General features: G+C 40.4%; 1 pseudogene; it reads right to left on the minus strand.

Moving 5' to 3' along the window:
* Window positions 1-6321: 6321 nt before the first annotated feature.
* On the minus strand, window positions 6322-6832 carry LOC102840163 (annotated as a pseudogene).
* Between the last annotated feature and the right edge of the window lie 7170 nt (window positions 6833-14002).

Here is a 14002-nt window from a genome sequence, read left to right on the forward strand (position 1 = left end):
TGACCCTGTAAAGGGTTTCTGAGGAGCTGAAACCACAGGTTTTTTGGTTCAAATCGACCTTGCAGTCCAGTGCATTAACCCATAGTGCCACACCAGGACTCCTATCCTGTTTTGTTGTTGTTTTTAGGTGCCATCGAGTCAGTTCCGACCTATAGCAACCCTGTATAAGGTTACCAAGGAGCAGCTGATGAGCTTGAACCACTGCCTTGTGGTTCAAACCGACTTTGCAGTCCAGCGTATTAAGCCACAGCGCCACATCCTGCTCTAGTATTCTCAAAAACATTTTAAACTATGTACCCTTTCTCACAATTTAAACTTATGTAAAAGTATGCACCAGAACATTTTATCATTGCAAAGGATAGCATATCTGCCACACTGTACATCTTACAAATGTTAAGACATTAAGCTTTCAAAAGATCCAGTGGAATGAAAGTACTATAGTAATATGCAAGAGTTCTGCTGTGGCACTATAGGATAAGCACTGGACTGAAAGGTTGGTTTGCACCGCAAGACCAGTGGTTCAAACCCACCAGCTGTTCCTCAGAAAACCTACACAGTGTCAGAACCAATTTGACAACACTTAACAACAATAACAAGTAATACGCAGGACACCACTCACTTGAGTGGTTCTGTATGAGTCACGTTCCCTGTTGTTGTTGTTAGGTGCCATTGAGTCTGTGCCAACTCATAGCGACCTTATGCATAGCAGAATGCACACAGAATGCTCCCTAGAGATGTGCAAAAACAATCCTAATGAGGTGCTAGTCACCACCATCCTTCTGAAAAATCATTGAACAGACTCTTCTTAAAGAGTGGACATTCAATCTATTTCTCCTTAATTTTTATATTTCCATTTCATCACTCCATAAAATTTTATCCTGATGTACTTTTTATACTTCAAAGATATGTTTTATTGATCTCCCTATCAAAAATTTTACAAAATCAGCACAAAGATAAAATAAAAAGGCTTTATAATTGTTGTGACTATAACTCTGCAGCTCCCCCTTCTAGACTGAGTTAACCTTACAATTACTTTTAGAATTCAAATACACATAATGAAATACAGTTGTAAAGTTTGATAAGTATTAAACGTGACATATTTATTTTATTGAAAATGCTTTTCTTAATGAGGTGGAAGTGGCTTTAAAAAGGTAGTTCATGTATCTATAGATGAATATTACTGATTGCTATAATGAAATAATGGCAATCAATTTTCCAGCATCAATTTTAATTCTGTTCTTCACTGTATACCCATAAACTCTGAGAAACCATGTACAGATAAATAAAGAGAAGGGAATGGAAGACGTTTTTTATAGCAACATGAAGCAATTTTTAAAAAACTTGTTCTCAGTTAGATGGCAAATATCCCAATGTTATCTTGTTAGGGGCTATTGAGTTGATACCAACTCTTAGCAAGTTTATGTCCAACAGAATGAAACAATCCCCCCTCAGTCATTGCTAGGTTTGAGCCCCTTGCTGTAGCCACTGTGTCAGTCTATCTCGGTGAGGCATTTTCTCTTGTTTGCATACATTCTATTAAGCATAATGTCCTTCTTCAGGGACTGGTCTCTCCTGATAACATGTCCCAAATATTTGAGATTCACCATTCTTGCTTCTAAGGAACGTCTTGGCTATACTTTTTCCAAGATAGACTGATTTGTTCTTTTGGCAGTCCAAGGTATAGTCAATAGTCTTTGCTATCACCAAAATTCAAACATATTGATTCTTCTTGGACTTCCTTATTCTTTGTCCAGCTTTTGCATTCATAGGAGGTGATTGAAAATATTCTGACTTGGGTCAGGTACACCTTAGGCCTCCAAGTGACATCTTTGCTTTTTAAAACTGTAAAGAGGTCCTCTGCAGCAGATTTACCTAATACATCGTTAGATTTCTTGACTGATGCTACCATGGACACTGATTGTAAATCCAAGTAAAATGGAATTTTTTACTTCAATCTCTACAGTTTTTTGTGGTGTTATTATTGGTTGTGGTTAGCAGCCTACTACTGATCATACAGTGCTATACTAGGATTCTTAATAGTTGGGAACAAAATTAAAATATCCTTCAGTTTCATTAAAAGCAAATAGCTAGAAACCACCTGACTTGCAAAAAGCCTACTAATTATAACTGTGATCCTTTTATTAGAAGTCCTGGTGGCACAGTGGTCAAGTCCTTGGCTACTAACCAAAAGGTAGGTGGTTCAAATCTACTATTGGCTTTGTGAGAAAAAGATGTAGAAGTCTACATTCATAAAGATTGTTGTTGTTAGGTGCCATCGAGTCAGTACCAACCCATAGCGACCTTATGTACAGCAGAACGCAACACTGCCCGATCCTGGGCCAACCTCACTACTGTTGCCATGCATAAGTCCATCGATGCTGCCACCTGGCCAATCCATCTCGCTAGGGGTCTTCCTCTTTTTCTCTGACCCTCCACCTTACCAAACATGATATCCTTCTCCAGTAACTGCTCCCTCCTGACAATATGTCCAAAGTATGAGAGACGAAGTTTGGCCATCTTGGCCTCTAAGGAGCACTCTTCCAAAATGGATCAATTGGTTCTTTTGGCAGCCCATGGCACTTTCAATATTCTCCTCCAACACCACCTTGAAAACCCAGTGGGGAAGTTCTACTCTCATAGGGTGGCTATGAGTCAGAAGAGCTCTTTCATTTAGAACCTCCTTGTTTCATCTGATATACTCAGGAAGGATTGCAAAAATGGTCATATTGCTAATTTCAACACATCTTTGCCATATAATGTGTTGTAATAAAAAGAATACTTTTTTTTGAAAAGTAGCCTTTTCTACCCATATATTGACAGATATGGACTTGGTGATAGTCTAGAGGGCAGGCATGATAATGGTAGTCAGTTAATCTGATTGGTAACATACATGAGGGTAGGGACAGCTGAAGTTGATAGTTTGAGAATCCACAAAGCATGTTCCTGTCTTCCTACATTCATTCTTTAAAAAACAAAAAAAATTATTGTGAATTGAGTTAAGATTTACAGACAAGATCATCAGCTCTACATTCAACAAATTTTATGCTTCATTTCATCCCAATGATTACAATCCTCTCCCTGCAACAAGCATCTTACTTCCTCCCTATGTCTCCCTGTTTATATTTTATATTTCACAACTGTGCCAAAGGGCACATTCTGCAAGCCAGTAGGGATCATTTCAAGAACATATTTGATGAATTAGACACTAATGACTGAAGACAGAAGGGTTGTGGGATGCCATCAAGAACATCATACAGGAAGAAAGCAAAAGGTCATTAAGAAGACAAGAATGAATGAAAACACCAAAATGAATGTCAGAAGAGACTCTGAAACTTGCTCTCCAGCATAGAGATGCTAAAGCAAATGGGAGAAATGAGAAGGCAAAAAGCTGAACAGGAAATCTCAAAGAGCAGCTCAAGAAGACAAATACTATAATGAAATGTGCAAAGACCTGGAGTTAGAAAAACAAAAGGGAAGAACATACTCAGCATTTCTCAAGCTGAGGTAATTGAAGAAAAAAATTAAAGCCTCAATTTGAAATATTAAAGGATTCTATGGGAAAAATATTGAATAATGATGCTAGCTAAAAGCACCAAAAGAAAATGGAAGGAATACGTGGAGTCACTCTACCAAAAAGAAATGGTCGATGTCCATTTCAAAAGGCAGCATATGATCAAGAGCCAATGATCCTGAAGGAAGAAGTCTAAGGAGTACTGAAGGCATTGGCAAAGAACAAGGAACCAGAAATTGATAGAATACAAATTAAAATCTTTCAACAAATGCAGTACTGGAAGCACTCACTCATCTCTGCCAAGAAATATGGAAGACAACTACCTGAACAACTGATTGGAAGAGATCCATATTTGTGCCCATTCTAAAGAGAGGTGACCCAACAGAATGCAGGTATCATCTGACAATATCATTAATATCACATGCAAGTAAAATTTTGCTAAAGATAATTTTCGAATGTCTGCAACAATACATTGACAGAGAATTGCCTGAGCTCCAAGCTGGATTCAAATGAGGATGTGGAATGAGAGATATCATTGCTGATGTCTGATGGATCTTGGCTGAAAGCAGAGAATACCAGAAAGATGTTTACCTGTGCTTTATTGACTATGCAAAGACATTCAATTGTGTGGATCCTGACAAGTTATGGACAACACTGCAGAGAATGGATATTCTGGCTCACAACCTCTGAGTGGCTCTGATGGCCTGGAAAGTGGAAAATTCCCCGAGGTTGTCAACTGGTTGAAAAAAAAAAGGAAAATAAAATCATGCCTTTGTCTCCACGAGCCACAGGTAGGTTTCTGCAACGCAAAGATGTTTTCTCATCTCTAATGATGTTCACTCTCAAGATCCATAGATGCATTATTTTATTCAGTGAAAATTATTGTATGCTTACTCTGTGCCAAACACTGGTAGCAAAACAGATGTTGTCCCAGTTTATGGACTCTACAGTCTAGTTGAAGAGAGAAACCAACATTAAGCAAGCTCAGAAATAAAAATCTTAAGTTGTGATAAACACTTTGAAGAAAAAATTAGCGCCTAGATAAGAGATACTTCATCTCTCATACTTCGGACATATTGTCAGGAGGGACCAGTCGCTGGAGAAGGATATCACGTTTGGTAAGGTGAAGGGTCAGAGAAAAAGAGGAAGCCCCCCCAGTGAGATGGATTAGCAAATGGTAGCATCAATGGGCTCAAGTGTGGCAACAATTGTGAGGTTGGCCCAGGACCGGGCAGTGTTTCGTTCTGCTGTACATAAGGTTGCTTGAGTCAGTACCTACTAACAACAACAACAGATAAGAGAAACCTTAGTGAGTCTGGGGAGTTAGAACCAGAGTTCCTGATGACATAACAGTAGAGCTGAAATCTAAAGATTTATGTGTGTTCACAGGCTAAGGGTGATAGACAAAGCAACAACATTCCATTTAGAAGAAACCACTTAAGGGAAAGCTCTGCAGTACAGATGGGCTGACCCAGTTTTGAGAAAGTGAAAGGGGAGTTGGAGAATGTTAAGAGAGAAGAGGGAAAAGTTAGGCATCAGGGAAGAGCCATCAGAAGTCACTGAAAGACTCTAAACAGATTATTTGCTCAGCATACAGATTGAATTTGTTGTTGTTGTTATTAAGTGCCATCGAGTCGGTTCCGACCCATAGCAACCCTGTACAGGGTTTCCAAGGGTGTAAATCTTTACGGGAGTAGAAAGCCTCATCTTTCTCCCGCGGAGAGGCTGGTAGTTTTGAACCGCTGACCTTAAGGTTCGCAGCCCGATTTGTAACCACTACACTACCAGAGCTCCTTGATAAATATGCTGAAATGATACAACCCTGATGCACACCTTTCCTGATTTTGAATCATTCAGCATTCCTTTGTGTTCTAAAAACTGCTTGATGAGCTCAATGAAATGTTCTGGAATCCCCCTTTTACCCAATGTTATCTGTAGCTTGTTATGAGCCACAAAGTCTAAAATCTTTGTATAAACAATAAAGCACAAGTAAACATCTTTCTGGTGTTCTCTGCGTTCAGCCAAGATCCATCTGATGTCAGCAATGATATCCTTAGTTGCACGTCCTCTTCTGAATCTGGTTTGAATGTTTGGCAATTCCCTGTTGATGTACGACTTCAACAATTTTTAAAGTAATCATATGCAAAAATTTACTTGCATGTTATATTGATGTTACTGTTCAATGATTTCTACATTCCATTGGGCACAAATATGGATCTCTTCCAATTTGTTGGCCAGGTAGTTGTCTTCCAGATTTCTTAGCATGTGAGCACGCTATATCAGTTTGCTGAAACATTTCAATTTGTATTCTGTGGATTCCTGATATTTATACTCTGGTTTTTGCCAATACCTTCAGTGAAGCTTGGGTTTCTTCCTTCTACACATCATCATCAAAAAAAAAAATTTTTTTAAACAAACTTTTAACATAGTTTATTGACTTAGAGGCCAAACAAGGTACCAATTGGTCACTTAAGGCACCTTATTGAAAACAGTACGTCACAGTGCTATCGAGTAATCCCAGCTACAGGATTTGAGGATGGAAAGGACAATCTTTGGATGATATTGCTTAGGATACTTGCTGATTTATCAAAAAGGGCTCCACCGTGGATGGGAGAAGGGAAGAATGTGGCGTATGCTGACTGGCTGCTGGGAGCTGATCCATGAGAGCAGGCAGACTGGTAACTCAGTGGCAAGGCAGGTGAAGAGAGTGAGACCGACATGCCTACCCCTCCCCATGACTCCAGCAGACTGGATTCACTTAGCCACCATCCCATGAACACACCACGTATCTCTTTCAAATGTGGAGATGATCAGTGGACCAGAGGCTCTCCAGTGATACCATCTTTCATGGCTCCTTTGGGGGGTTGAACTTCTCGTGGTAGGAACAGCCACTCATGGGGTGAATCAGCCTGCCTGTGATTCTCTGGATGAGCAGAGTCTGGGATACTGAATTCAATCACAGAATCAAGCTCTTTCTTCTTCGCCGTGAGGTCGTCAAACATTTTTGCCTGCCTCACAGTCTGGGGGAAGCCATCTAAAAGAAAACCATTCTTGCATGAAGGAATCTTCAAATTCTTCTCATCTTTCATCGCTCACCAGTTTCCCAGCATCCATTGTTGCTTTCAGCTTTTTCCCCAGCTCTGAACCAGAAGCCACCAGGACCCTCAGCATGTCCCCAGTAGCCAAATGGCAAACATAGAAGTTTTTGGCCAATTTGGGTGCCTGGGTACCCTTGGCAGCCCCGGGAGACCCCAGCAGCACAACCTGGATGCCTTTAGGATACTCTTGGGCTGGACTGTCCACTGGAACGTTGGGAGCCATGTCTGCCTAGACCATCAATTCTTGAGCAAGAGCTATCTCTTGAAGTGGTTAAACATCAACCACTTCTTTTTGGTACAGTGATTCTATATTCCTTCCATCTTCTTTTGGTGCTTTCTGAATCATTCAATGTTTGGCCCATTGTTGAGTTGTTGATTGGGTGGATTTGAACCACCAATCTATGGTTATCAATCCAGTGCTTATATCAAGTGCTGCAGCACCCACAGAATCCTTCAGTATTGCAACACAAGGCCTGAAATTTTTCTTCAGTTCTTTCAGCTTGAGAAATGCTGAATGTGTTCTTTCCTTTTGGTTTTCTAACTTCAAGTCTGTACATTTTGTTGTAATATTTGACTGTCTTTTCAAGTGGACTTTGAAATACTTTCTTTGTTCAGATTTTACTTCCTCATTTCTTCTAGTTGTTTTAGAATTTCTAGTACACTCAGCATCAAGTTTCAGAATCTCTTGTGACATTCATTTTGGTCTTTTCTTCTTTTCCTGTCTTCCTATAGACCTTTTGCTTTCTTCATGTATGATGATGTTCTTGACGTTATTCCGCAACTCTCTGGTCTTTGATCATTAAAGCCTAATGCATCTGTTCTTGGGATGGTCTCTAAATTCAGTGGGGAAAACTAACTCCATGTCATATTTTGGCTCTTGTAAACTTGTTTTAATTTTACTCAGCTTCAGCCTGAACTTTCATATGCAATTGATGGTTGGCTCAACAGTTGGCACCTGTCCTTGCTTTGGCTGATGATATTGAATTTCTCCATCATCTTTTCCCACAGATGTACTCAATTTGATTCCTTTGTATTCCATATGGTGAGGTTTATAGTTAACTTTTGTGTTGCTGGAAAAAAAAAAAAAAAGATATTTGTAATGAATAAGTCGTTAGTCTTCCAAAATTCTCTCAAGAGATCTCCATCATTGTTTCTATCACCAAGGCCAGATTTTCTATCAATTGGTCCTTCTTCTTGGTTTGCAACTTTCTCATTCCAATCACCAGTAATTATCAATACATCTTGTTTGCATATTTCATCAATTTCAGACTGAAGAAGTTGGTAAAATTCTTCAGTTTCATCACCTTTGGCTTTAGTGGTTGGTGCATAAATTTGAATAATAGTCATATTAACTGATTTTCATTGTAGGTGTATGGGTATTATCCTATCACAGAAAGCACTGTAGATAGGATAATATCTAATAATGTAGATCTTGAAATGCTCTTTTGACAATTAATGCAATACCATTCCTCTTCAATTTGTCATTCCTGTCATAGTAAATCTTATTGTTGTTGTTGTTGTTAGGTGTCATGGAGTCGGTACCGACTCATAGCGACACTATATACAGCAGAACAAAACACTGCCTGATCCTGGGCCAACATCACTACTGTTGCCATGCTTGAGTCGCCTCACTTTCTTGAAAGATTTCAATTGATGCTGCCACTTGGCCATTCCATCTCGTTAGGGGTCTCCCTCTTTTCTTCTGACCCTCCACCTTACCAAACATAATATCCTTCTCCAGCGACTGGTCCCTCCTGACAATATGTCCTAAGTATGAGAGACGAAGCCTGGCCATCCTGGCCTCCAAGGAGCACTCTGGCTGCGCTTCTTCCAAAACAGATCCATTGGTTCTTTTGGCAGCCCGTGGCACTTTCAATATTCTCCTCCAACACCATAACTCAAAAGCATCAATTCTTCTGCAGTCTTCCTTATTCACCATCCAGATTTTGCATACATATGAAATTATTGAAAATACCATGGCTTGGGTCAGGTGCACCTTAGTCTTCAAGCTGACACCTTTGCTCTTCAACACTTGCAAAAGGTCTTGTGCAGCAGATTTGCCTAATGCAATACGTTGTTTGATTTCTTGACTGCTGCTTCCATGAGTGTTGATAGTTGATCCAAGAAGAATGAAGTTTTTGACAACTTCAATCTTTTTTCCATTGATAAGAATGTTGTTTATTGGTCCAGTGGTGAGGATTTTTGTTTTCTTGACATTGAGATGTAATCATACTGAAGGCTGTGCTCTTTGAGCTTCATCAGTAAATGTTTTAAGTCCTCTTCACTTTCAGCAAGCAAGGTTGTATCATCTGCATGTCACAGGTTGTTAATGAGTCTTCTTCCAATCCTGATGCCATGATTTTCTTCATAGAATCCAGCTTCTCAGATTATTTGCTCAGCATACAGCTTGAATAAGTATGATGAAAGAATACAACCTTGTCGCACACCTTTCTTAATTTTAAACCATTCAGTGTTCCCGTGTTCTGTTCCGCTGGAGAAGGATATCATGTTTGGTAAGGTGGGGGGTCAGAAGAAAAAAGGAAGACCCCCAGCTAGATGGATTGGCCAAGTGGCAGCATCGATGGACTCAAGAGTGGCAACAGTAGTGAGGTTGGCCCACATCGGGCAGTGTTTTGTTCTGCTGTGCATAAGGTTGGTATGAGTCGGTACTGACTCGATAGCACATAACAACAACAATTGATGGTCTGTTCCACAGTCAGCCCCTGGCTTTGTTTTGACTGATGATATGGAGCTTTTCCATCTTCTCTCTCCATAGATATAGTCAATTTGGTTTTTATGTATTCCATTTGGTGAGGTCCATGTGTATAGTCATCTCTTTTGCTGTCTAAAGAAGATATTTGAAATTAACAAATTATTGATTTTGCAGAATTCTATCATGCATTTTTCAGCATTTCTATCACCAAGGCCATATTTTTCAACTGCTGATCCTTCCTCTTTGCTCCCAACCTTGGCATTCTAATCACCAGTAATGATCAATACATCTTGATTGCATGTTTGATCAATTTCAGATCAAAGAAGTTGGTAGAATTATTTTGTTTCATCCTCAATGGCTTTTGTGGTAGGTCCATAAACTTGATTAATAGTGGTATTAACTGGGGTTTCCTGTAGTTGCAAGGATATTATCCTATCACAGACAGTGCTGTACCTCATGACTGATCTGGATATGTACTTTTTGACAATGAATGTAACACCATTCCTCTTAATTTTGTCATTCTCAGCATAGTAAACCATGTGGTCATCAGATTCAAAATGGCCAATACTTGCCCATTTCAGCTCACTAATGCCTAAGATATCGATGTTTATGCATTCCATTTCATTTTTGATAACTTCCAATTTTCCCAGATTTATACTTCATACATTCCGTGTTCCGATTTTCAATGGATGTTTGTAGCTGTTTCTCTTCATTTTGAGTTGTGCCCATTAGCAAATGAAGGTCCCATGGGCTTTTCTCTCACGGGCTTTACTCCATTTGCTTTATCACGGTCAACTCTACTTTGAGGAGGCAGCTCTTCCCCAGTTGTATTCTGAGTGCCTTCCAACCTGAGGGGCTCATTTTCCGGGACTATATCTGACACTGTTTCTCTGCTATTCATAGGGTTTTCAGTGACTAAATATTCAGAAGTAGTACGTCACTCTTTCTGCCTAGTCTGTCTTCGTTTAGCAGCTCATCTGAAACCTGTCTACCATGGGTGACCCTGCTGGTATTTAAAATACTGGTGGCATAGCTATCAGAATCACAGCAACTCACAAGGCACCACAGTACGACAAACTGACAAACGAGTGGTGGTAGTAAATCTGATGACAGAATGGCCAATACCAGTTCATTTCAGCATAGAATATCAATCTTCATACATTCCATTTCATTTTTGATGGATTCCAATTTTGCTAGATTCATACATCATACATTAAAAGTTTCAGATATTTGCAATTGTTTCTTCCCATTTTGAGTTGTGCCCTCTCTGCAAATGAAGGTCCCCAGAGATTTGCTCTATCCACATTATTTAAGATCAATTCTCCTCCGAGGAGGTGGCTCTTCTCATATTTGAGTGGCCTCCAACCTGAGGAAATGTATCTTCTGGCATTATACCAGACAATGCTTCAGTGGTGTCCATAAGGTTTTCAATGGCTAACCCTTCAGAAATGGTCCACCTCTCTTCCTTCCCAGTCTGTCTTAGTCTAGAAGCTCTGCTGAAACCATCCACCATGGGTGTCCCTGTTGAGTGTAAAATACTGGTGAAAAGTTTCTAGCATCATAGCAGCACAGGAGAGACACCACAGTATAACAAACTGACAGGTAAGTGGTATCCCATAAAGATTATAGACTAGAAAACACTATGGAAAAGTTCTTCTCTGTAACGCTGAATCACTATGAACTAGAAATTGAGTTGTTCACAGCAGCATTATTCATAATAGCCAAAATGTAGCAACAATGGAAATATCTATTAACTGATACTTGGAGTCCTGATGTGGTGCTGTAGGACAAGCTGCTCCTTGGAAATCCTTCACAGGGTCACTGTGAGTGAGAACCAATGCAATGGCCTTTAACAACAATTAACTGATAAATGGATGAATAAAATGTGGTCTAGCCATACAATGACATTTTACATGATAATTACAGTGCAATAGATTTTACATGGCAAGTGCAATACAAATGGATTACTTCACATGGTAATTCCCACCAAACATTTTTTTCCTGATGGGTCTGGCTAAGAAAAGGTGGGAAAAGATGCTGGTAGTAGGATACGATTCAGTTGTGATTGTTAACAGAGTTAACTGTGATTGTAAAAACTTGGACCTCTAAAGTGAATTGAAAGCAAGTCATCTCATAAGCAAGAGCGGGGAGTCTCACTCTCATCAGGGAAGAAGAGCCAGAATCAGTGTGTGTCCTTTGGACCCCAAGTTTCCTGCACATGGAACCTCCTCAACCCAGAGACAGGAAGTTGTGACACCGAAGGAGTGTTGGAGGAGCAGCAGCAGAACCAAGACCCAGAGCAGGAGAAAGAGTGCTGGGTTTTCTAGCTCACAGACAGAGCAAGGAAACCTGAGTGCCTTTGGGTAGGAGGCTCATTTGTGGAGTGGGATACCTCCAGGCATTTAATTGGGCAGTGAGGTTGCTGACCCATGCAGCTAGAGCCGAGTGCCTCTGGGTGAAGCTTGTGATGGAAAGGTGTGCCCTGTGGACATTTATCACTGCGCAGTGAGAGAGAGGCCTGCCTGTGGGCATACCTGAGGAGATGCTGTCCTAAGCGGAAGAAACATGTCCTCAACATCTCAACCTTGAATTGTAACCTGTTCAACTTCCCTAATAATCCCTATAGCTGTGAGTATGGTGTCTGTGTGGCCATTGCAGTGGGTTATGGAAGCCAGCTAAGGAGAGATTGTTGTGGGAAGGATGACTGGTGCCACATTATTTCACAGCAATAAAAAGCAGTAAGTTGTGACCCAAGTGATTGGCAGGTTCCATTCATATGAAATGTTCAAAATCAGGAAGTTTGTAGAGACAGGAAGTCAACAACAAAGTAAATGAGTGGTTGCATAGGGCTGAGAGTGAGGGGATTGCTAATGGGTTGGGGGACAAAAGGTGTTAAAATGACATTGTGGTAATGACTGTACTACTCTGAATAGACTAAAAATGATAGGCTTTATACTTTAAAGAACAATAGAATTGTATGGCACGTGAATTGTTGTTGTTACATGCTGTTAAGTTTGTTCCAAATCATAAAAACCTGATATACGGTTACCAAGGAGTGGCTCGTGGGTTTGAACCACCGATTTTGTGGTTAGTAGTTAAGTGCTTAGCTTACAGAGCTACATGTAAATGATATTTTAGTAAAACTGTTTATTGTTGTTGCTTTAAAGAAAACAAACACAAGGAATCCAGAAATCAGTGACATGTATAGACATGTAATTCATTCATCCTAAATTTGTTCTGACATTATATATTCACTGTACTACAAACACAGTGTTCTGCAGACACAATGCCTGTCTTGGTAGAGTAAGTTAGAAGGATTATGGCTTTACTAATACAAGTTAGAATAGTACATTTGAGCGCACTTTTCACCTAAATTCACAGTACGCAGATGTTAGTGCATCACTATGAGGCCTATGTTGTGGTGGGTGTACCATCGAGTCAGTTCTGACTCAAGGACCCAACTCATAGGGTTTCCTGTATATGGTTTCCAAGGCTGTAAATCCTTGCTGGAGCAGAAAGCCTCATCTTTCTCCTACAGAGCAACTGATAAATTCAAATTGTTAACCTTGTGGCTAGGAGCCCAGCTTGAAATCCACTACGCTACTTGTTGGTAAGTGTCATCGAGTTGGTTCCGACCCATAGCGACCCTATATAGGGTTTCCAAGGAGCAGTTGGTGAGTTTGAACTGCCGAGCTTCAACCGCTGCTGACCTTGTGGTTCACACCGACTTTGCAGTCCAGTGCATTAACCCACAGCGCCACACCAGGACTCCACTAGGGCTGTATGAGGCCAGGAGAAGGCACAAAAGGGCTCAATTAACAGTCAAAGAATGGTCTTAATTTGCTAACATAATCTTTTTCTTTTCTTCCCATCAGTTTGCCTTTTAAGTGACTCTACAAGAGTTATTGAAATCTTGGCTTCATTAAAATTAAGGTGTTATCTTAGCTTTGAAATATTGCCTCAGACCTTTTTTAATATGATCTGTTTTTTAAACCCTGACTTGGAACATGTGAATATGAGGTTGAGCAGGTGGCAATGCTTGCGTTTTCACACTCTGAGAAGACGGCCAAGGTTTCTTAGGGAAGTATGCCTGGTATCTGTATGAATCAGTTTCAGAGTTGCCCAGCTGGTGTGTACTTGTAAGTGTGCGTGTCGGGTGGCGGGGCGGGGTGGGGCGGGGTGGATCCAGTTTCAGTTGACTTGTACTGCTGGCTGTGAGGTTTTATCTAAAAATTCACTTCATTTCCGCTTCCGTCCTACTTTCATGTGCCTGCGTAAGTGTAACTTAGGTTAACCATGCTTCAAATAGGCTAGTTGAACTGTCTTGTTTTATGCATGAGGAAGTTGAGACTTAGTGATAAGGTATCTTGATTTAATTGAGTCACTAAAGAATGGCCTAGAGGTGGAACTCAAGTTATCGATTCCTGTCTTTTAGCGAAGCACCCTCAAAATCATTTGGTCTGGGCCTGCCAATGCACCTGCAGTTCCAGCCATCACGTTGTTGTTGTTAAGTACTATCGAGTCAATTCCGACTCATAGTGACACTGTATGTTGTTGTTGTTGTTATGTGCCGTGGAGTCTGAACCGACTCATAGCGACCCTGTACAGGGTTTCCGAGGGTGTAAATCTTTACGGGAGTAGAAAGCCTCATCTTTCTCCCGCGGAGCAGCTGGTAGTTTC

The sequence above is a fragment of the Chrysochloris asiatica genome, unplaced genomic scaffold, assembly GCF_000296735.1.
Source record: "Chrysochloris asiatica unplaced genomic scaffold, ChrAsi1.0 scaffold00022, whole genome shotgun sequence".
Lineage (NCBI taxonomy): Eukaryota > Metazoa > Chordata > Mammalia > Afrosoricida > Chrysochloridae > Chrysochloris > Chrysochloris asiatica.